The 24,342-nt window shown below is 47.9% G+C and overlaps 1 long non-coding RNA gene and 1 pseudogene across 1 annotated transcript; one reads left to right on the plus strand and one right to left on the minus strand.

The window, feature by feature from the left end:
* Window positions 1-11,615, minus strand: part of LOC102964178 — a 29,088-nt pseudogene extending 17,473 nt beyond the window's left edge.
* Window positions 11,616-11,866: 251 nt separating this feature from the next.
* Window positions 11,867-21,816, plus strand: LOC122236711. The gene is made up of 3 exons (XR_006214914.1): window positions 11,867-12,009; window positions 12,234-12,338; window positions 21,653-21,816. It is a non-coding gene; the product is annotated as an uncharacterized LOC122236711 (long non-coding RNA).
* Window positions 21,817-24,342: the final 2,526 nt, after the last annotated feature.

The raw sequence follows: 24,342 nt of genomic DNA on the forward strand, positions 1-24,342 counted from the left end.
ATGGAACCACAAAAGACCCCAAATAGCCAAAGTAATTTTGAAGAAGAAGACCAAAGCAGGAGGCATCACAATCCCAGACTTTAGCCTCTACTACAAAGCTGTCATCATCAAGACAGCATGGTATTGGCACAAAAACAGACACATAGACCAATGGAATAGAATAGAAACCCCAGAACTAGACCCACAAACGTATGGCCAACTAATCTTTGACGAAGCAGGAAAGAATATCCAATGGATAAAAGACAGTCTCTTTAACAAATGTTGCTGGGAGAACTGGACAGCAACATGCAGAAGATTGAAACTAGACCACTTTCTCACACCATTCACAAAAATAAACTCAAAATGGAGAAAGGACCTGAATGTGAGACAGGAAACCATCCAAACCCTAGAGTAGAAAGCAGGAAAAGACCTCTCTGACCTCAGCTGTAGCAGTTTCTTACTTGACACATCCCCAAAGGCAAGGGAATTAAAAGCAAAAATGAACTACTGGGACCTTATGAAGATAAAAACCTTCTGCACAGCAAAGGAAACAACCAACAAAACTAAAAGGCAACCAACGGAATGGGAAAAGATATTTGCAAATGACATATCGGACAAAGGGCTAGTATCCAAAATCTATAAAGAGCTCACCAAACTCCACACCCGAAAAACAAATAATCCAGTGAAGAAATGGGCAGGAAACATGAATAGACACTTCTCTAAAGAAGACATCCGGATGGCCAACAGGCACATGAAAAGATGCTCAACGTGGCTCCTCATCAGGGAAATACAAATCAAAACCACACTCAGATATCACCTCATGCCAGTCAGAGTGGCCAAAATGAACAAATCAGGAGACTATAGATGCTGGCAAGGATGTGGAGAAACGGGAACCCTCTTGCACTGTTGGTGGGAATGCAAATTGGTGCAGCCACTCTGGAAAACAGTGTGGAGGTTCCTCAAAAAAGTAAAAACAGACCTACCCTATGACCCAGCAATAGCACTGCTAGGAATTTACCCAAGGGATACAGGAGTACTGATGCATAGGGGCACTTGTACCCCAATGTTTATAGCAGCACTCTCAACAATAGCCAAATTATGGAAAGAGCCTAAATGTCCATCAACTGACGAATGGATAAAGAAATTGTGGTTTATATACACAATGGAGTACTATGTGGCAATGAGAAAGAATGAAATATGGCCCTTTGTAGCAACATGGATGGAACTGGAGAGTGTGATGCTAAGTGAAATAAGCCATACAGAGAAAGACAGATACCATATGGTTTCACTCTTATGTGGATCCTGAGAAACTTAACAGAAACCCATGGGGGAAGGGAAGGAAAAAAAAAAAGAGGTTAGAGTGGAAGAGAGCCAAAACATAAGAGACTCTTAAAAACTGAGAACAAACTGAGGGTTGATGGGGGGTGAGAGGGAGGGGAAGGTGGGTGATGGGTATTGAGGAGGGCAGCTTTTGGGATGAGCACCGGGTGTTGTATGGAAACCAATTTGACAATAAACTTCATATATTGAAAAAAAAAGATTTCTTTCACTGGAATGTAAAAGATCCTGACACAGTCCAGGCATATAGCAAGATGCGGGCAAAATGGAAACCAGAGAGCAGGAGATATGGATCAAAGCAGGTTTGAATTTGGTTGCGTTTGTTGGTCACCAAAGGTTAGGGTGATCAGTTACATCATTCTCTGTAGGTTTGCCATGAGATCATTCAAGCTCCTTAGGAGACGCCAAGCTTTTTCCTAGCACTGGCTTCTCAAAATAGAACGGACTTTGTAGAAGGAAATGCTCAGATACGGAGAGGACGCCCTCTTTGATGGACACCCTTCAGCAAATATAATCACGGGATTTGTAAAGCTATTACCAAGACTCTTGTGGATGCTAAGGGATTCCCCCTCCTTACAGGGTTGGTCAGCTTGATTTTGTGGGATCAAGAGAAAGGCAACGTGCTCCAACTCTGCACACTTCTGAAGGTTCTCTCCCCTGGTGAACATTCCTAGAGGTGGTTCTAGAACACTGTAGCCACTAACAGTTCTCAGCCTGTTTTGCCCTTTCCTGCTTGGAAATCAGCTTACTTGTACCAGCTCCCCTAAAGAGAAGGGAAGCTCAGAAGAGTTAGAATCTCCTGTCCTTCAGCCCCAAGAAGGATGGCAGCGAGGTGCGTGGAGACGTTAGGGGGGCCACACTCAAGAGCCTCCCTTGTCCTCACCTCCTGTCTCCAGGATTAACACAAGCTGTTAGGATCTCACATTACCAGCAGGCTGTCACTGCAGTGAGAATCTCAAATGGCTTCAACCCAAGTCACAGATTGTCCCAGAGTCTCTGTCCTTACAAAGAAAAAGGAGAAAAGCCACCATGCCCCTAAACTTGTCTTGGAGCAGTAACACTTTGATGAAGCCTAGTCTGACCATGTGCCTCACTAGAGTTCCACGGACAAAGGCAGGTTTGTAGCAGAGTATCACAACACGACACTAGGGAAGACAAGGTGTGTGTGTTTTGTTTGTTGTTGCTGCTGCCCTTGGAACTGTGCCAGTGGTTTTACAAGCGGTATTTCATTTACTGTACATGGCAATCCAAGGAATGAGATAGTAATACCACCACTTTCTACGGAAGGAGGGAGAGGATATGTACTTTGCCCAAGGTCACACCATTGGTACGAGGCAGAGCCCATGAGTTTGGACCCAAATCTACGGGACCTCCAAGTCCATGCTCTAGTCTCTGCCTCAGACCCTGACAGGTGGGTGCCATGGAACCACAGTGGGCAGAAGAACCCCCTGCCCCTGGGGTTCATCCAACAAGAAATGCCTTCCTTATCAGAGCCATGTGTGAGCTCACTGGGGTATGTTGCCCATATCACAGCTATGTGCCCCCCTAAAGGAAATATGCAGATACATTATCTAGGGTTAGGGAGGCTAACCATCAATAAGCAGGCACATGGCTTAAACCACCCCTCCCCACCCCATAACAAAACCGCAGGCTGAAGAAAATACTGATAGAGGAAGCACAAGAAAACAATTGCGTCGACTCTCCCCTTCTCTTCAACAGCTAGCTTGTCACAAGTTAAAAACAATGATGTTCTATTCACATCAAAGCAAAGTCAGCCAAGAATAATCAAACTCTCATGAAAAATATTCAAAATATGGACTGTTTATTAATGGTAAGTTTCATCCTCAACGTACATCATGCTTTGATGTTAACTAATGATCGTATGACATCACCATGCTTACCAACAAATTTTAAAATAATACTTACTGCACCTTCAGCTCAGCTTAAAATTCGTTTTTATGTATGCCTTATAATGTACCTAATAACTGTTCACCGGTACACGCACATACTTATTAGTACAACAAATGTGTATGGATTAGGGTACATACTAAAAAAACATGTTAAAACATGTGTCCAAAAAGCTTCATAAATAAGACAATGGAAATCACCAACTCTGCGCTATAAACCAAATTCCCAAGGATTTGCCATCTATTTGGGGCACACAGTTTGGGTGCTTCTCAAACAATGTGCATTCATGCTACCTAGGGGCCTTGATAAAATGCAGATTCTATTTCAATAAGTCTGTGGCAGGGCATGAGATTCTTCCGCTCAAGCTCCCAGGTCATGAAAATGAGGCTGCTCCACAGGACACACTCTGAGTAGTAAGTTCCTAAAAGAACTATAATGGTAACTTTTAAGTGTCCACCTGACTGGGCCACAGGGTGCCCAAATATTTGGTCAAAGGTCATTTTGGATGCATCTGAGAATGTGCGTTTGCATGAGATGACCATTGACAGCCAAGAGACTGAGTACATTGTGCGCCATCATTTGGGTGGGCCTCGTCTAATCAGTTGAAGGCATGTACAGACCAAAAGGCTGACCCTCTCTTGAGTAAAAGGGAATTTTCCTGCCTGACAGCCTTCAAACTGGGGTGTCAGTTCTACTGATTTCAGACTTCCTAATTGCAAGTGCACATAATGTATCTCTCTCTCTCTCTATCTCTCTCTCTATATGTATATGTATATATCTAGATATAGATAGATATAGATATAGATATCGATATCTCCTATAGGTCCTGTTTCTCTGGGGAACCCTAATACAGGTACCTCACTAAAGAAACTATACTTTTCCTTGATATCACTTGTCCCAGTTCAGAACAATTAGGTTGAAACATTGCCATTTTTACTGTCAAAGATGATTGAATATTGACAATTTCATAAGGTTCAATTTAGTGTCAATTTCTTTTAAGATTTACCTGTGTGTTACTTGTCTCGAACCATTTGAGTGTTAGTTCTTTGAGTGCAGGGATTGTGTCTGTACTGTCACTATTATAGCTCTCAAAACAGTGCTAGGTATGCCATAGGTGCTCAATAAATACCTATGAAATGAATATGTGAATGGGTGAATGAATGAATGAATGAAGAATGAATAAAAGAGGAGATACTTTCTTTTGTAAACTGGGATGTCAGAAACCAGAATTCCTCTGTGCCAGATACTGTTCTATGCACTGTGGACAGTAATGTAAAGAGATAATCAAGTAGCAAACCAGGAAATTAATAAGTTAATTTTAGACTGTAATGTGAAATGAAGCAAGTAACACCAAGCGATAGGCTGGAGTGGGGCGGGGGGGGGGGGGGCGGCTGTGGTAACTGAGCCTGGGTCTTCAGGGATGGCTTCTCAGAGAAGGCGACGCTGGAGCGGAGACCTCAATAGCGAGGAAGCCAGCATGTGAGGTCTGATGGAGGAGAATTCGAGCCAAGCCAACACAACAGCTCCAAGGTAGCAATGAGCTTGTCATATTTGAGGAACAAAAAGAGAATACAGCGTTCCTTCACTTTCCAATTACAGCGAGCAAATAAAAGACCCCAACATTCCCAAACAGAGCTCAGAACCTCCTCATCTTGCTTCAAAGCTTCCAGGAGTCCCGAGGTCTAAACTGTGTTCTGACATTTAAACACTTGGCTAGGATTCCGGAGCATTTCCTCTTGTATCAGAAGCATCTTTTAGTCTTTCAAGAACGCAAGGGTTGTGGGAATGAGGTAACTTTCTGGAGCGGTGCTTACACAGGTACAGGCAAAGCTCCTCAAACCACACTTAAACTTAAAATGTGTGCCTTTTATCGTGTAACGTATACCCCACTGAAGGTGACTGCTAAAATGCAAGGACTCCATTGCCCAAAGAGAAGTAACCTGCCATGAAAAAGGATATAGAGAGACTACTCCATGGGCAACGAGATGTGCCTGCAAGGGTTTCTCCAAGCTGGGGAGCTGGTGAAAGCCAGAAGGTAACCACAGACATGCAGGATAAAGGGGAAGCAGGAAGAAGAGAGAAGAGGCAAAAGAAGGGAAGACATTTATCATTTGAGGCCACTTCTTTAAAAGAGACTCCAAAAAAATAAAAATAAAAAAAAATAAATAGAAGGGACTCCAGCTCGTCTGAAGCATGTTTGAAAAGCACCCGGGACACTGTGCTGTGTAATGTGCCACTTGGATTTCTGATTCTGTTTGAAGATGGGCAAAACAATGGCATGTGTTCCCTCCTGGCCTCAAGTTTATGGAGCTTCATACAGGCATTCCTGCCCCCAAGGTCATTTCTCATCAATGCCTCCTCAAAGGGCACTGGCCCTGCCAGGGGCAGATGCAGGAAACACTCCTGGTCTTGATCTTCCAGCGGCTCCTTGAACTGGCCTCCCTGCATGTGTTGCCATTTGCATAACCATAAGCACTTCTTTGTGATCTGAGAGCACGTAAGTCCTGCACGTGTCCACTCAAAGGCCGTGCAGCCTAGTGGTCAAGGACCTGTGCTCTGGCCTCAGACTGTCTGGGTTGGAAGCCTGACTCCTCCACTCCCCAGGGCCTTGTTCATCCTCATGGAAAGCAATCTGTGCCTCTTCAAAGGCACACTGTCCTAAGGCCTGCCTCAGTGGGGCAGGACCTGAAATTAAAGGAGAATTTATACCCAAGCTCACGGCAAAATAGCAGGCTGGACAAGGGTTCTTTAATATCATCCAGGCCAACACTTTGCAAGGTATTCAATGTGGCCTACCTGGGTCTTCTCTCCTATTCTGAACCTGTCACGCTCCGCTGCTTAACCCTGAAGGACTTAGGAGCCTTGACCAATGTCACACAGCTAAAAACATATAACAGAGCCAGACCTAGGTACCGAGTTTCAGACTACAACATTTACCCCTTTGGCAGGTCAGGGGTAGAAAATTCCAATAATAAGGGTGATGGCAAAGGGGTAAAAGTTGCTGAGCAGTGACCATAAAGAGGTCCTGTGCTAAGGGCCTCCCAAGCCCAGTCTCAGTGAAACGCTCGCACAAGCCTATGACATAGGGATCACCATGGTCGCAATTTACAGACAAGAACCTAAAACTCAGAGAGGTGAAGTCACTTTCCCAAGGCCACACAACTCTTAAGTGGCCAGGCTGGATGGAATCTCCGGCCATCGGATGAGGTCGGTCTGACTGCATCTCCAGGCACTGCAGGGACCAGCACTAAGGGAACTGGGTGGCGGTGGAGACGGAGGAGACCTGAGAGCTTCCTAAAGAGGGAAGTCACCCTCGGGAGGCAACCAACAGCTTCCTTGGGAAAATGCACTCTGGTGTTGTCGGTTCTACCGATTTCTCAAGAGAAGTCAGAAATTGGGATTTCTATGTGAAATCTCCTTGGTTCTAAGTTGGGCTTCAAACACAATACATAACAGACACTGAAGAAATTTTACAGCCCAGATGCAGTGAGGCTTGACTGGATCCGAGTTTGGAAGCCCAAGCTCCAGAGGACATTTCTGGCATGACCAGGAGAATGTTACCGTAATTGGCTTTTTGATGGTATTAGAGTTTCTGTCCTTCTTGAGTGCGATCCTGGGATTGTGTTGTGTGGGAGAATGTCCTTGTTCTTAGGTGATCCACGCTGAAGTATTTAGGGAGAAAGGAAGAGAGCAAATGAAAATACAGAGTGGGTGCTAAAGCAGATATGACAAGATACTCATAATTGCGTGGCCTAGATTAGTAACTCTCAACTGGGGGTGATTCTACCCCGGATGACATGTGGCTATGGCTGAGGACATTTTTTTTAACTCACAGCTGGGTTGTAAGGGGGTGCTACTGGCACCTAATGGGGGGAGTCGAAGCAGGCTGCCAGACACCCTACGATGCACAGAACAGCCCCCCACAACCGAGAATGAGCCGGCCCAATGGCAGTCGTACCGGGAGTGGAAAACCCTAAAGACATTTTTATCCTTCTTTCAAGTTTTGTCTTTTGTATCTGTAAAATGTTTCACAGTAAAAAAAAGAGAGAGAGAGAGAGAGAAACTTAAAAATAAGAATACATAAATAGTGGTGCCTGGGTAGCTCAGTTGGTTGGGCCTCTGACTTCAGCCTAGGTCATGATCTCTCTGTTCCCGGGTTCAAGCCCTGTGTTGGGCTCTGTGCTGACAGCTCAGAGCCTAGAGCCTGGTTCAGATTCTGTGTCTCCCCCTCTCTCTCTCTCTGCCCCTCCCCTGCTCATGATCTGTCTCTCTCTCACTCTCTAAAATAAACATACATTAAAAAAAAAATACATATATAGCAATACCTTGCAGACTAAACCAGTAACCACAGCTGGTTACCCTGGGTAACCACAGCCAGCCACTGTTTGCAGTCACTTGTTCTGATACATGGTGGCAGAATTTAAGGCTGCTGTGGCTGATGGATGAGGGTCTCTGAATATATTCCTATATCATGGGCAAGACCCCCGCATGCCCATGGATTCCACAGCTCCTGGAATTAGCAACTTTCCCCTGTTTTCGAGTCCCAGTCAGCCCAAAAAGGAGCAGCCGACATGCCCACAATTCTGGGTCTGAAAACTGACATCACGAAGGCCTCTTCTGGGATACCACAATTGCACGGGTCACGAGGAGCAGTTGGTGATGTGGGGCTGCTTTCCGATGAAATGAGAATGAACCCTTCATCTCAGTGACCCACATAGCCCAAGACAAATAAATTAAGAGGCTGTGGCCGAGATGGTAATTTCACCCGGAAGCTCTCAGGTAGCTGGGTGTATGCCACCCGGGTACCCGCTGACCTGTGGCTGGGACTTGAAATGGTTAATTGCATACACAGGGCACCATGCATTTCGACGGTCCTGGGGGCAGCCCCCAGCACCACAAATACACAAAGCAGAAATACGTGCAGAAAACACACAAGCAAATGCAAATAAGAGAGTGGCATTGGATTAATGCATCCATCTCCAAGACTGTAAAATAGTCCCAAACTCAAGAACACTCTTCCTTAAACATGTAGGCCACTTTTGAGGAGCCATTCAGGGAGGCTGCTACATGCGGATTTCTGGGGCTCATCCCAGACCTTTACTGACCCGGAATGTTTCCCTTTCTGGACAGAACACAAGAATATGCATTCTAGGAAGCTGCCCACCCCCACCCAATGCTCACTCAAACTGAAAACACACTTGAAATCAGGGGACTGGGGACTGCAGTTTTATAACTAACTGGGTGACCTTGGAGAAGCCACCCAACCTGAGCCATGATTTTGTCATCTATAAGTGGGAACTAATAGCACCTGTCTCCTAAGGTGGTCATGCACACTAAAGGAGTGTTTACACACACATGCACTCAAGTACACACACACACACACACACCCCTCTAGTGCAGTGCCTGGCAAATGTTCTTTCCTTTTCAGTAATAGTAACTGGCCACGCACTGGAAAGCCTAGAGAGCTTTACAGAAGTACACAGACTCAGCAACCCTAGAAATTGTGATCTAAATTGCCTGGGGCGGGCCCCTAGCAAGAGGGTTGTTTTGTTTTGCTTTGTTTTTTAAAGCACTCCAGGTGGTCCTAAACAGCAGCTGGGGTTGAAAACCACACCTGGGAAACTGCCAATAAAAATCAACTATCCTTTCTCTTCAAGAGAATGTACTTCCATGGCATTCTGGAATTCCCAAACTGTGTACCCGGAGAGTCTTGTGTCCAGGCTCTTTCAGAGGTGTGGATGCCCCGATATTCCACACCCAACCAGCCCTTTGGTGGTCCCTGAAGAAGTGGGTGCAACCAACTAAGCTGGGGGGGATTCTTTTCTCCAGACAGAGCTGCAAGGTGGCAAGACAGGAATAAGATTCCCTCCTGAGCCCTCAGGTCTGCAGTGGAGCTCTGTCTCAACAGGAATACCCAGATCACACAGAGCCTGAAGATCACACATCACCTTCCCCCTCTGCAGGCCAAAGGGAGCCGCCCACCCTTAGCTCAGCTCCCACCTTCCCACCTCCCCTTCTCCCGCCTTTCTTACCCTCCTTCACCTGCCTTTCCTACCCTCCTTCATCCCCCACCCAAACACCCAGGAGGGCTGCTTGGCATTGCTGGTTTGCAAGGGAAGGGCTCAGTGGATACTTCAGCAGAGGAATTAATATGAATCTGCAAGGCAGCCTACCTACCCCTGGGGGACTCTCTCCCTACCAAGGCCACACCCGTCGCCTGCCACAGTCCCGCCGCCCTAGTCTTCCTTCACCTTAGCACAGACCCCGGGAACCTACAGGGACTGGCGGGGACTGCGGGGAAGTGAAACTCCTGCCTGTGGGGCTGGCCACAGGGCATCTTAGAGGTGCAGGAGGTGGGCGGGGCCAGCGTGTTACTCTCTCAGTTGGTCAGAGTTTCCTGAATCCTCTCCAAGCTAACTTTTGTGCTTCAACACCCCAACATCCACCCACACCTCCCTGCTGACCCAAACCAAGAGGAATTTCCTCACCTCTTGCCCCAAATCCCTCCCCTCTGGGGGGAAAAAAAAATCATCGGATACTCTGCGTATAAATAGAAAATAATTGCTAGTGCGGTGGTAATGTTCCTTCGCCTATTTTGGGTGGGTCTCTTTGTTCAGGTTTTTTAGGCAGACGCACCGAGTTCCTGTGTCCACAGGAGCACACATGGGCCCCCGCCGGAGGTGTGGGGAGGGTGTGTGTCTGTGTGTAGGGGGTTGGGGGGGGGGGACACATGGCGACCCCTTTGCCCACACTCGGCAAGATCGAGCTAGCTAGCGCCCAGCCACCCAGCTGTTCCAAGACCGCCAGTCGCTCTCCAACCCCGCCCCGCCGAGACCTCCTGACAACCCTGGCCTGCGTCGCGTCTGGGGGCTGCTTCCCGGTGGCTGTGTACTCTGCCTCCAAAGTTACAGAGTTGTGCGAATCAATTTAGACACTTTTTTAAAAAGCAAAAGGAAAATCGCTCCATTAATCCCCAAAGTGCCTTCTCCCATCTGCTACAACTCGCTCCCGCTGGGACTTGCATAATGAATAAGGCAACCGGGAAGGCTGAGGAATCAGGGGGGCAGGAGGGGGCCTCCCGACATTGGAGTCCTCACCAACCCCTGCAAGGGGCGCAGCACAGGGAGGAGGCCCTGGAGCCCAGCAGGGAGAAGTGGCCACAGCGGAAAGCGGGCAGGGGTCCGGGTGGTGGGGAGACAACCAAGGTCCCAATTCCAGGAATCTGGCTGCTCAGGGAGAGAAACAGGCCGCTCCAGGCAAGGCTTTTCTTCTCGCCCTCCCCTCTCTCTCTCCACCTCCCTCGCTTAGTTTTCGCGAGCCTTACGAGTTGCAGGCGGCACACACTGCTTCCCTCCCTCACACCGGCCGCCCTTCCTTTTCGGGCCGCCTGCCCTGTTTACCTAGAAGCTGGCATCTGGAATTCGAGGGGTAGACTCCTCGCCAAAACCCAAGACTCCGGGGCCCTGAGCTCCCGGGCTGTTATGTGTCTCAGATCCGCTTGAATCCTAGGTGGGAAAGGGCAGCGAGAGGGTGAGGGGTGGTGCAGAGACCACCCCCTACATACACACACGCGCTCAAGTCCACACCTGTGCGGAGCCCAGCGCCCCTTCTCCGCGCTTGGAGCCGAAATTGGCTGCCCTGGCGATCTCCGCCAGCGGAGATGGGGGTTGGGGGGTGGGGGGAGCGCCATTGCCCAAGGAAAGGTGGAGAGGGAAGAGGAGGGAGAGCGGCGCCTGGAGGGGAGGCGACGGAGTTGGGTGGAGGGGAGGCAGCCTACCTGGACTTGGCTTCCTCTGCCGCCGGTGCGCTTTCTCCAGCCCCAGCTTGGTGAAGATGCCTACAAGCATGACGGCCAGCACCCCGCACATGATGTAAAGGATCAGGTTGGTCTTGTCCTTCGTGGGGTGGTGCTGGGGGCCGTCCTTGCGCGCGGGGGGCTTGCGGGTGTTGAGCCACAGCGGAATGTCAGAGTCCGTGCAGGTGCTCTGGTTCAGTCGCCGCTTCTTAAAATGTGCAGCAGAACCGCAAGTCACAAGTCCCTCAGCAGAAGATGAAGTCGCCCGAGGAACAACTGAACGGCTGGTCCCACTCGTCCCTGATATCGAAGTAGCCCCGGCAGAAGTTCGGCGTGGGCGCTCGGGTGGGGAACGCGTCCCAGACCCCCGCGCCCTCGCTGGCCTCTTCCGAGGCGGCCCCCAGAGCGGCTGCACGCCCCCCTCCCCGCGCCAGCACTACCACGCAGCCCAGCTGAGCCAGCTGCCCGTGCCCCGCTCGCTCCTGCGCCCGGCACACGCGGGCGCACAGCTCGGGGAGAAGCTGCCGAGGAGCAGCCGGAGGACGCTACGGATCCTGTCTCCCAGCCTGGGCTCGGCCGGCCGCCTCTCCAGGCGCGGCCGAAGCCGCCGAGGCTGTTGCCGGGGGCTGCGAGCCGCCGCCAGCCGCAAAGGCAGGGAGAGGCTCGGGGCGCTCGGTGGTGGGCGGCCCCTGCGCTGGGCTCAGCCCGCGTTCGCCTCCCGGGCACCGCGCGCAGCGCGCCTAAGGGGAGGGGCCAGGCGGGGAGGAGCGCGCCTGGCGGGGCTGGGGGAGGACGAGTGGGGGCAAGCGCCGGGTGCAGGTCCGGCCCCCTACAGGGAGACGCGGAGGCCGGAGAGCAGCGGCGAGTGGGTCGCTCCGTGCCTCGCCTAGGCCGAAGGCTCCGGACTAGCCGCCCCGCGCCCGCTCTCAGGATCCCTCTCAGCTCTCCAGCTTGCTAAGTCCCCTGGAGAGAGCCAAGCAACGCTTTTGGTATGAAGAGAGGGCAGGAGGAAAGGGGGAGGGGGCAGGAGGGAACGAGGGGTGGAAAGGTCGCTAGCTCCAAAGAGGCGGGGGCGCGGAAGAGGTGAGTCGGCAGGGCTGGCGGGAGCGAGTTGGGGGGCGGGGCGGGGGTGCAGAGCTGAGCTAGGCTAGCTGGCGGGGAGGAGTGAGCGTCGGCAGCCACTGGGGCTGAAGGCACCGCTCGGGTTTCCCAGCAGGTGGAGGATGGCTGCGGGACCTCCCGCGCCCTCTCCGGGAGGGAGGCGCGGCTCAGACCTGTTCCGGGCGAAGAGGCGGCTCAGCCCCTGGCTTTTTCAGGCGTGAGTGCGCAGGAGCTGCGGTTGGAATCTGCCCTCCAGGGAAGGGGGGATTCGCAGGGCTTGGGTAGGGACAGACTAAGTGGCTTCCACTCCAAGGCAGACTGAGACACAGTCTGATCAGGATCGCCCCTCCAGGGTGCCCGGGCCGTCTCGCCCTTCCCTTCCCCGACTGAGCCCTCTAGCCAGGCGCGCGTCCGGGGTGGTTCTACTCTCTGGGACTTGCCTAGGACCAAGACTGAGCTGGGAAGGCGGGGTGGCAAGCCACTGGCCCCAGGGTAAGGACCCCCGGGGGAGGGCCGTGGGAGGAACTGAAGTCAAAGAAGCCCAGGGGGTAGGAAGAGGCAGCAGACCAGGCCCAGGCAGGGGCACGTCCCACGTCCCGGAAGGTCTTTCCTTGGGACTCTCCCAGGCCCCAGGACCTGCCACTTGTGTCCTTCTAAGACCTCGCGGGGGCGTTCCCTGCGTTCTACAGGAGGGCACACAGCACGCCCAGATCCAGTGCAGCACAAAGCCTGGACACCTAGCCTCAGCCACCCTCCTGCATCTGGAGCTCGCGCGTGGGTCTCTGGAGTCAGCTGGCCCCTTGCTCAAGGAGCTCCCCAGACATCCTCACCCGAGGTGGTGCAGTCCGGCCTTGCTTCCTGGGCTTCCAGCCTCTGGTCCTTGCCCTTCAGCATTTCCAAATCTGCCCTCTCCACTCAGCTGATTCCAGCTGGAATCAGTTGGCCCTCTCTCATTTATCCCACTTCTTTCCTCTGCTTGAGTTTGACTCCAATAGCCCCAAAACAGGATTTGCACCAAAGTTGCTACACTGAATTTAGATCTCCACAAGCCCCTGTGTTTTGTTTTGTTTTGTTTTTTTTTTTAAATTGCATTAACTAAGTATACACCTTGCAGTCAGCTGGGCGGTTTGCAGGGGAATGATGTCTCCACCACGCTCCCCTCCACTGGGCGTCAGTCAGGGGCTTCTCCGGGCATTTTCAAAGCACCAAAAAGTTGGGCCACCAATAAAATGACATAGAGGTTCTCTAACCGAAAAAGCATGGTGGGGAGGTGGTTACTGAACTCCTTTGCAAGTTTTCTCAAAATGACAGGGAGTTTGGCTAACTGTGCCTTCTCTTGGAAGAATGTCACCTCCTGTCTTCTGAAAGACTAGCATAGAATGACCCTGTTCCAGCAAAAAATGAACCAGGCTGACACTGACCCAGCATATCCAGGAGTATGCCAGCCCTCAGAGACTCACTGAATCGCGGCCTGTATTATGTCCCAAACCCACCTGGACAAAGTGTGAGATTGTTTAGTCTAAATGCATCAGAGCCATCGGAATGAGGTTCCCAAAATACGGCAGTGTGGCATATGGGTCGACCCACACCCACCACCACTGTGTGAACCTCTACAAACACAAGCATTGGTGTGTGAGAACTAATGATGGCTGACATCTGATGCCTACAATATACCCACTGAGCTTGTGTTTTCTAAAGTCACCTCCTCACAGATGCTCAAAGCATGCCTAGCACTCCCAGACAATCTGGGAATAGTTGCTAAACCACTGGAGTGACTGATCTCCTGTAACTCTATCTCTAGGTGATATTGCGAGGCCCACACAACAGAGGGAGGGACTGAAGCCCAAAGCGATTAAACCAGATGCCCACAGTAGCGCAGCAAGGGACGCTGCACAGTTGGCATTTGACCCAAGAAATGTGACTCCAGGGTCTGTGTTTAACCATTGCGGGTAGTGCCTGCCTAAAATAGGCCTCCAGACTCCCTGTCCATCTGACATTACATTATGTATTTGGTTTTTGCCTATCTCCGCACATTGAACGGTAAACTCCAGGGCAGAAAGGGGCCTTGAGTCCTGCAGCATCTCCCAGCACCTACAGCAGCAAGAAGCATGAGAAACACTCAAAAACTATTTACAGGCTGTTTTGATGAACTTACTAAACTCTTATGCAAGACCCTTGGTATGAAACCAAGGGAGGAAAGAAATGCAAACAACAGGGACAGACAATGGAGTTTCTGCTGTCAGGACCACACAGAGGGATTGGGATATTTCTAGGCACTAAATCAGAATTGGAAAGGACCCTTCCAGCAGGCCTGCCAAGGTCCAAGAGCCTGAGGCTCAGAGAGGTTAAGGTCTTTGTCCCAAGGTCACATGGTCAGCAAATGGGAAAGCCAGGGCTGGGTGCAGAATGCCAGACTCCTAACCTCTGCTTTCCTGCCTGCCCACCCCCACTGCACCCCACCGAGGCACCTCCCAGCAAGCATCAGGGCTGGGAGCCTAGGACAAGGGCCTGGTAGGAGGATAGGTCACAGACACCTTCCTGCAAGAGTTGGGGTTGTTCAGACACATTTAAATTTGATTTTAAAAGAGAGAGAACAAAACAAACAGAAAAAAACACCTTCGTGAAAAGAGACAAAATCTAGACAGAAAAGTCCATTTTAGAATCTGTCTCCAATCTCTGTAAAATATTGCCTGTCACCAGAATATTTGAGTCCGGTCCTCAGAGGAGACTCACTTTGGCTGCTGTTCCAGGCTTTAATTAATAGAGACTGCCCCCTGTTTGTCACAAGGAGAATGCAGGGAGCCTGCTTGGGAAAGAAGCCAACCTGATAGACCAACCCTTTGTGGCTTATTTGCCAGATCCCAAACTTTAAACCTGCTATCCCTGTGAACGTCAACCAAACCAAATTCCCTTGCTGTTCCCGCCTGGAACATTGCCCACACCCATTTCCCAAACCTTTGAAAAATATGTACAAGAAGGAAGAAAGGAAGGAAGATATGGAGTGTTTGTAATATTCCTGGGGAAAGCACCATTCTTTTTTTAAAGTATTTATTATTTTTTTTTCCCCCTCTCTAAAGGAAGAAAGCCACTTTCCTCTGGGTATGTCAACTCAGTAAATAGAGTCACTGCCTCCTAATAGAAGTGTGATTATTGACAACATGTCCCCATTTAGAACATGTGGTTGGGAAAGCATTTCTGTAAGGGTTCCTGGTGGGGAGAGGTGCGGGGTGTGTGTGTGTGTGTGTGTGTGTGTGTGTGTGTGTGTGTAGGGAATTCACTTCCTAATTGAAACACCTGTCAAGTTCATAGAAGATGAAAAATCATCATCAAAGACCACCCCCACCACTACCCAAATGAATTCCTGCTAATGTGTTGAAATTAACATGCAGCTCTTCAGGAAAGTGCTTTCTATGAAAGAGATGATGACATTATTATTTGCAACACAGACACTTTTAGTATCTAAGGAAGAATCTCGTTGGCTCTAGGCTTAATTATGTCAGTCTGCAGCACAATTTGCAAGGAACCTGCAACCATACTCCCCAATAATTAAGGGGAAGGACCGATGTTACAAAGGAGGTTTGCTCACCAGGACTCGGAGCCCACGGCAGTCTATATGCAACTCCACAAATTAGACTCTCTGTGTTGTGGCCCTCACCGGAAGGCATTGATTCTTAATAGTCCTCATCGGGTGACTCTTAGGGTTTCAAAAAGGTTTCTTAGCAACTGTTAGCCTTGCAAAAAAGAAAAGAGATGACACACAAGCTGTTGGTTGCAAACCTTAAGAGCTGCCTGGGGGCTGGGGGAGATCAAAACTGGACTCCCATATACAGAGGGCAAGGAGAGACCAAAGGAGGAGGCAGATGTCTCCAGATGGGTGGATGGTGGGGGTAATAAGCAAGGGAACTTACAAGGCCTGCCCTGGGCCCTGCAAGGCAAGTGGATCTCTCCACCTGCCTGCCAGAATCTTACAAGTTTATATTACACACAACCCGCAGTAGGGGTCAGTAGTATATCGTCCAGATGGTCTCAGCAGCACTTTGCTCTCTCAAGGCTGCATCCTTGAAGCGGACTCCTGGTGCCAGAACAGTGTTTGGAATATACATTGCAAGGATAGGGGAGGGGATGATGAGCCTCCGATTGCCCACCGCCAGCTCAGGGGTCAACTGAAGGTCATGTCCCCTCGATGACTTTCTCCAACAGAAGCCAAAATGTGGCCAGCACCTTGCCGTGCTGGGGCAACACGCTGGTTTGATATATTTTATTCTCTTGTTCTGAAAAGAGAAAGGAAACTACAAGAGAAGTGAAGTGGGTCTAAATTTTGGTTCCCCCAGACTACAAGTAGTAGGTGAGATGCTTTTTGGTGGTACCCAAACATGTTTGTAAATAATTTTATATTTATTGCTAATGTGTGTCAGAAAAAATTAATGACACATCAAACACTTGGCTTCAGGGGAAAAACATTTAAGGTGCACATCAATTTAAAGTCCATTTAAGAAGAAGAATAAATACATTATAGTATTTATTAATAAAGGAAAAATGCAGAAAATAAGATGAAGTGTCTTGTGTTTAGGAAACGTGGGTTTTGGTATGAGGACAGGGTTTCTCAGCTTCAATGCTATCGACATTTTTTTTTTAATGTTTATGTATTTATTTTTGAGAGCGAGACAGAGCGTGAGCAGAGCAGGGACAGAGAGAGAGAGAGAGAGGAAGACACGGAACCTGAAGCAGGCTCCAGCCTCTGAGCTGTCAGCCCTGACCCAGATGAGTGGCTCAGACTGGAGGACCGTGAGAACATGACCTGAGCCAAAGTCAGTAGCTTAACCGGCTGAGCCACCCAGGTGTCCCAATGCTATTGACATTTTGGAGTGGATCATTCTGTGATGGGGGGAGCTGATGTGGGGGGCTGTCCTGTGCATCGTAGAAGGTTCAGAGGCATCTCTGGACTCTACCCACTAGATGCCAGTAGCACCTCCCAGTTGCCACAACCAAACACAGGTGATGAGCAGACATTGCGAAATCACTTGAGAACCGCCCCATGTTTAAATCCTAGTTCTTTCTGTATGAGGTTTATGACCTCAAATGAGTCGCTTAACCTCTCTAAGCCTCAGTTTCCCCACCTATAAGATGTGGATATGAATGGGTCTTTCCCAGGACACCTGGGTGACTCTTTTGGCTAAGCCTCTCTGACTCTTGATTTTAGCTCAGATCATGATCTCATGGTTGGTGAGTTCAAGCCCCATGTTGGGCTCCACGCTGACACCGAGGAGCCTGGTTGGAATTCATTCTCTCTCTCTGCCCCTCCCCCATGCACTTGCTTGCTCTCTCTGTCTCTCTCAATAAATAAATAAATAAATAAATAAATAAATAAATAAATACTTTAAAAAAAGAATGGTGCTTTCCCCAGGAATATTACAAACACTCCATATCTTGCATAGAGCGCTTAGCACAGTGAAATGGAACTTTGGCAGTGCTTAGTAAACAGTCATTCTTACCACAGGAAACCTAAAGGAGCCTAGCAGGTGGCAGGCACTGCCCTGAGTCCTGGGGAGACAGAAGGCTGAGACAACATCCTTGCTCTCCAGGATCTCAGATCTCCAGGACAAGATAGAATATAGAGGCAGGGCAAGCTTCCTGGGCATGCAGTCTGGACAGCCTTACAGCAACCCATGCTCAGGAGGGTCCCATGCTTCGCCTGCTGCTCTGCCATTGCTGTGAAACTCTTAAATGATTTCTGAACACGGGGCCTCACCAATTCTGCAGCCAGTCCTCTATGTAGGGGATGCAACTCCGGCAAAATGAGAGGTCAAGCATTTGGGAACTTACAGGGGGATGTTTCACTCCGCCTACACAGGCGAAGGCGTCTCTTATTAAAGTGTTGACATCAAATCAGTCCTAGCTTACATGTGTGTAAGCATTCTCAGCAATGTAGCAAGAAGAATTTTTTTTTAAGTAGACTTTATGCCTAGTGTGGAGTCAAATGCTGGTCTTGAACTCACAACCCTGAGATCAAGACCTGAGCTGAGATCAAGTTTAACCAACGGAGCCACCCAGGCACCCCACCGCAGGAAGAATTTTGGTAGATTCTCTTTAAAAATAGTTCTCAAGGTGCCTGGGTGATTCAGTCGGTTAAGTATCCAACTCCTGATCTCAGCTCAGGGTATGATCTCACAATTCCTGAGATCAAGCCCCACGTGGGGCTCTGAGCTGACAGTGTGGAGCCTGCTTGGGATTATCTCTTTCCCTATCTTTCTGACCCCCCCCCACCAAAATAAATAAATAAACAAACTAAAAAAAAACCCAGGTAGTTGTCAGATGTCAGTCCCAAGAACAATATTGAAGTTTTCCATAGTTAAGTTTCCACTGGTCCATAGAAAATTGAAAAAAATTATGGTTGATGAAATAGATATTCTATAAGCAGCTCTTTTAAAGGTTGTATACTCTATTTGTGTAACAATCACTTTCTAAACTATGTTAGTCTTGTGTGTGTGTGTGTAAATATTTCTTACCAGAGAAAAAATGGTAAACTTATCATGCCTAATCTTTGGTCATTCTACTATAGACGAAATACCAGAGTCTGGGATGACTAATGTGAGAATCTCACAGTAGGTTTAGTTCATAAGTCAAGTGGTAGTTTGAGGCAATTCTCTGAATAATTTAAGTCCCTCCAACTGTGTTGTGAAACCAAAATAGGATTTAGGGTCATGCATTTTCCAGCTAGCTACATTGGCTAAAATGATGAGGTATACACCCAGGAATTAGCTACGGCTGGATGCAAAGCACACAACTCCCCGGACCCATGTCTCTCTGCTCCAACAAATGCCTATAAATACAGATTGTATCAGATAGTTTTTTCCATGTAACAAATCATCCCAACATTTAGTGGCTTAAAATAATAACTCCTTATTTAACCAACAGTTCCGTCGATTGGCAACTTAGGTTGGCCTCAACTGGATGGTTCCTCTGGTCTTGGTTGGACTCACTCATGCATTTGCTGCTAAACTGCCAGGTCACCAGGGTGCTGGTTGGTCTGGGACAGCCTTCATTTGGGACAGCTCCTCTCTGTCCCATGAGATTTCTCATAAGCCATCAGGCTAGCCAAGGTTTTTTCACATGACGCCTGGGCAGGGTTCCTAGTCACTAAAATAAAGCACGTAAGACTTATTGAGACCCCGGGTCAGCACAGGCACATCATCACTGTGCCACATTCTGTTGGCACGAAACAAGCTACAAAGGCAGCTTATATTCAAGGAGAATATGGAAGAGTGGCAAGGTTGCATTGCAAAGGGACATGCATATGGTGCCTGGGTGGCTCACTCAGTTAAGCATCCGACTTTTGACGTCAGCTTGGGGTATGATCTCACAGTTTGTGAGTTCGAGCCCAGTGTCAAACTCTGTGCTGACAGCGGGGAGGCTGCTTGGGATTCTGTCTCTCCCTCACTCTGTTTTTTGACCACTTGCTCTCTCGCTTTCTCTCTCTCTCTGAAAATAACAAGATAGAAAGAAAGAAAGAAAGAAAGAAAGAAAGAAAGAAAGAAAGAAAGAAAGAAAGAAAGAAAGAAAGAAAGAAAAAGAAAGAAAAAGAAAGAGAAAGAAAGAAAGAGAAAGAAAGAAAAGGAAAAGGGACATGCATGCAGAATGTGTGAATCACTGTAGCTATTTTTTTTTATGTATGTATATCGACCGTCTTAGTCCATTTAGGCTGCTGTAATAGTATGTGATATACTGGGTGGTTTGTAAATAGTAGAAATCTATTTCTCACAGTTCTGGAAGCTGGCAAGATCAAGACACAAGCATGGACACATTCTGGTGACAGCCCTCTTCCTGGTTCATAGGTGGCACCTTTTCACTGTGTCCTCACATGGCGGAAGGGGTGATAGAGCTCTGTGGGGGCTCTTTTATAAGAAGGGTGATTCCATTCATGAAGATGCCACCCAAATGACCTAGCCATCTCCCACAGGTCCTTCCTTCTAATATCATCATATTGGTCATTAGGATTTCCTGATGTGAATTTTTAGAGAACACAAACATTTATTTAAAAATTTTTTTTAAATATTTAGTTTATTGTTGAGACAGAGAGAGACAGAGCAAGAGCAGGGGAGGGGCGGAGGCACAGAATCTGAAGCAGGCTCCAGGCTCTGAGCTGTCAGCACAGAGCCCGATGCGGGGCTTGAACTCAAAGACTTGCTCGAACTCACAGACTGTGAGATCATGACCTGAGCTGAAGTCCGAGGCTTAACCGACTGAGCCACCCAAGCACCCCTGAGAGGACACAAACATTTAGAGGATAGCTTCAACCTACCAAACAGTTCAAATGGCATTACTACCAACCACGGTAGAATGAAAATCCCCCTATCACCAAGACTGCCTCACCGACAGTATTCCAGGAGAAACTTATACACACGTTTGTACTGTCTGCAAAGAAGCAACAGTCACATAAAGTTATACAAGTTGTACTTTCACCTACATAATCAGAACAACCCCTGTACATTGGAAAGTTTGGTACCCAAACAGCCAGCCATGTGTCCAAACACTAAACCGGGAGGTCCTTGGTGCCTCCCTTTGTTTCAACTTCCATATCCTGTCAGTCACCAAGTTCTGTCAATTCTCCCTCCTGAACAAACATCAGATCCTTCCTTCCTGTCATCCCTGTTCCTCCTGTTTCACTTCAGCCCTCATCATCTCTCATGGTGACGATGACACTTCTCCCTAATTTTGCCTACCCCTCCCCCCATGTCCTCATCCTGAATCCAGTTGTCTTTCATTCACTTAACAAGCCTTTATTGAATGCTCACATCGTGCCAAGCACTCTGCTGGTGGTGGCAGATACAACAGGAAATAAGAGAGCCCCTAGTTTGGTAAAGGAAAGAAGCAAAAAAGACAATTTATTTGTCAGGGCAGGTCATGTGCTGTACTGCATAACCACAAAATCTCAGTGGCTTAACCCAGTAAATGGTGATTTAGGAATTCAGGTCTCTCCCATCATGTAGCTCCACCATCACAAAATCCTTTACTTTGAGTCATGTGGGAGCCATGCAGAGGCCATATGGAGCCATAGAGGAAAGAGCAGAAGGATGGAGTGAGGTAGTTTATGGCCATGCCTGGGAAATGGCATACATCATTCCCACCATATTCCATTGGCTGAACTCAGTCACATGGTCTCAACTTAAGCACAAAGGGCTCTGGGAAATGTAGTGTTCCTACATGCTCAGAGCAGAAAAGAGAGCTGGTGAGTGTATAACCAGTCCTTTCCTCAATGGATGATTGTCATGCATATAACTGGGAAGTATGGCATCCTAAGGGAACCAGGGGCGGGTCTAATGTATTTACTATAGCCTTGGATTCAGGAAGGCAGGGCAGTGGGCTAAATAATGGCCCCCGAAGATATCCAAGTCCTAATCCCTGGAACCTCAAACCTAGTACCTGGCAGAAAGGACTTTGTACATGTGATTAAGTTAAGGATCTTGAGACAGAGAAATTGCTCTGGATTATCCAAGGGGGCACTAAATGTAATCATGAGTGTTCTTCTAACAGGTAGATGGAGGGAGATTTGACCAGGGAAGAGAAAAGGGAGATGGGATGACAGAAGCAGAGATTGGAGTGATGTGCTCTGAAGATGGAGGAAAGGTCCACAAGCCCCACAAGCTAAAAAGCTGGGAAAGGCAAGGAACAGATTATCTCTTGGAACCTCCAGAAGGAATCAGCCTGCTGACACCTTGATTTTAGGCTGTTAAGGCTCAATTTGAACCTCTGGCCTCTGCAAGTATAAGAGAATAAAGTTTTCTTGCTTTCAAATACTGAATTGGTGGTAATTTGTGACAACAACAAGAGGAAACTAATACAAGCAGTTATGCCTACACTAAGTTCCAGATAAGGATCACACATTAGTGAGCTAGGCAAAAAGACTGGAAGACAGGGCCAGAAGTGGAAGTTAAGGCTGAAGGGTAGCAAGGTCCAGATCCAACAGGATTTGCCAGGGAGGAGAGGGAGGGGAGGAGGGCAGTGAATTTAAGCCTGAGGGCACCAGAAAGCCATTGAAGCAGGAGTGACCTGACCAAGATCTGCATTTTCGCATGATAACCCCACCTGCTCTGTGGAGAACACATCAGGGGAACCAGTGCTGGTGGCAGAAGATAGTCATTTATTTGCTTTATCCCAGGAGAAAAGTAGAAAGGCAATATTCCAGGGTCCTGGCAATATGTAGTGGAATCAACGGGACGTGGTGATGGCCTGCCTCTGATAAGAGACATCCACTCCATCAGCAACATCAGCTGCACCAACTCTGATGGTCGATGGTACCTGCAGAGGACGTAACCTGCTTAGCCACCTATCCGGAATTGAGACAAACTAGGGAAGTCTAAAGGAACAGGCAAGGTGCCTGTGAAGACCGGGTGCCATCCATTGGATGCCTTCTTCCAAATCCTGTATTGCCAACACCATCATGTCCTTTGTAATTTGAGTAAAATAGTTAGAGCACCATCCCCATATACAGGGAAACCCAGCATTAACCTTCATCACCACCCACGCCACGATCAAGGGATTTCTATTTCTCCTAATCGCTTCTGACTCTGATTTCCTGTTGCTGCTTGTACAGCCAACCAAACGATGGGTGAGCTGAGGCTGAAATCCAACCTACACTGTCCTGGCTGAAGCATGTACTCTTGGTGTATACAGAAACTGATTTGATGCTTGGCATGGCCAGAACTTGGAGCTTTTGAGGAGAAAAGACTGGAAATAAAGGTCAAGTAGGGGTCAGCTTAAAGTGTTTCAATGCCTTGCTAAGGGGCTCAAGACTGCCTCCTATAATGATGGTACCTTGTCCAAAAATGTAAAACAAAGACAGACACATCCATTCAGATTTGCATCTTATGCAGATCATTTTGCCAGCAAATCTGGTCCTCATCACCCTTCTAGAACCAAGAAAAAGCCAACCAGTGTGAGCTGAGACTGTCTATACCGAGTCCTGTGGGGAATCCCCTTGGCCTCCATGCACAGACAGGATTAAACAGTGCTAGGAAAAGAAAGGGAAAATGGATCTGACTCAAGAGAGAAGCAGAAACAAACAAAAAGAAACAACTACCTGGTTGATGGCTTTCTGGATCCTGAGATTTGGGGGTTCTGTGTGCTACTCCTGGATCTTCCAATAAAGTCCTCCTACCTTCCTCCTGTTTTTGCCCAAATTAACACAAGTTGATTCCTCTTATAATTCTGACCTGGATATTGTGTGTCCACTTTCTGTCTTCAGGCCTTCATCACATCACCACCAAATGTCACATTTTGTGTCTCTCCTTCCCGATGCCATGAGTTGGCCAGATGGAGAGGAGGAGGAGAGGTCAAGGGAAGGCAGGGGCGGGGAGAAGAGAGAAAGGTGTCATTGCATACATACTCAAAGATATAGAAAAGTGTTCATTATGGCATTGTCTGTAATAGCAAAGGACTGAAAACCACCTCCAACGGTGAGAGAACTGATAGTCTCCCAGAGAGATCTCTCCATCGGTGAGGTACTGGCTAAATAACTCACAGTACTTCCATACTGGAATACTATACAGCAGTTGAAAAGAATGTGCAGTGAAAAAAAGTTCTAGGGGTGCCTAGGTGGCTCAGTCAGTTGAGCATCCGACTCTTGATATCAGCTCATGTTGTAATCTTGCCATTCGGGGATCGAGACCTGCGTAGGGGCTGAGCTGACAGCTCACAGACTGCTTGGGATTCTCTTTCCCTCTCTCTCTGCCCTCCCCCCACCTCTCTCTCAAAATAAATCAATAAAATAAAATAGAGAACTCAGTTTAGGCATTACTGTCTTACTTACATATTTAGTAAATAAATATGTTTATATTCTAAACATGGTATAAACTATAATAAATCATCATTCATATTATTACACATCTAAATGTATTTTATAAAAATATATAATAAATATGCTGTCCTTTATTAAAATATGTAAATATATAAGTATATTTATTATATGAATGTATTTATATAAATAACACAAATATGAAACGTAGAAGTAAATTTATATTGATAATATACATAATATACACGTATTATATATAAATACATACAGTGTGTATATATATATATCAAATGAACTTCAAGGAAGATACAGTTGTTTTTAAAAAGCAAGGCAGAGATACAAGCACACTTACTTTTAAATTTTTTAATGTTTATTTAGTTTTGAGACAGAGAATGAGTGGGGGAGGGACAGAGAGAGGGAGACACAGAAT

This window comes from Panthera tigris, chromosome A2, assembly GCF_018350195.1.
Source record: "Panthera tigris isolate Pti1 chromosome A2, P.tigris_Pti1_mat1.1, whole genome shotgun sequence".
Lineage (NCBI taxonomy): Eukaryota > Metazoa > Chordata > Mammalia > Carnivora > Felidae > Panthera > Panthera tigris.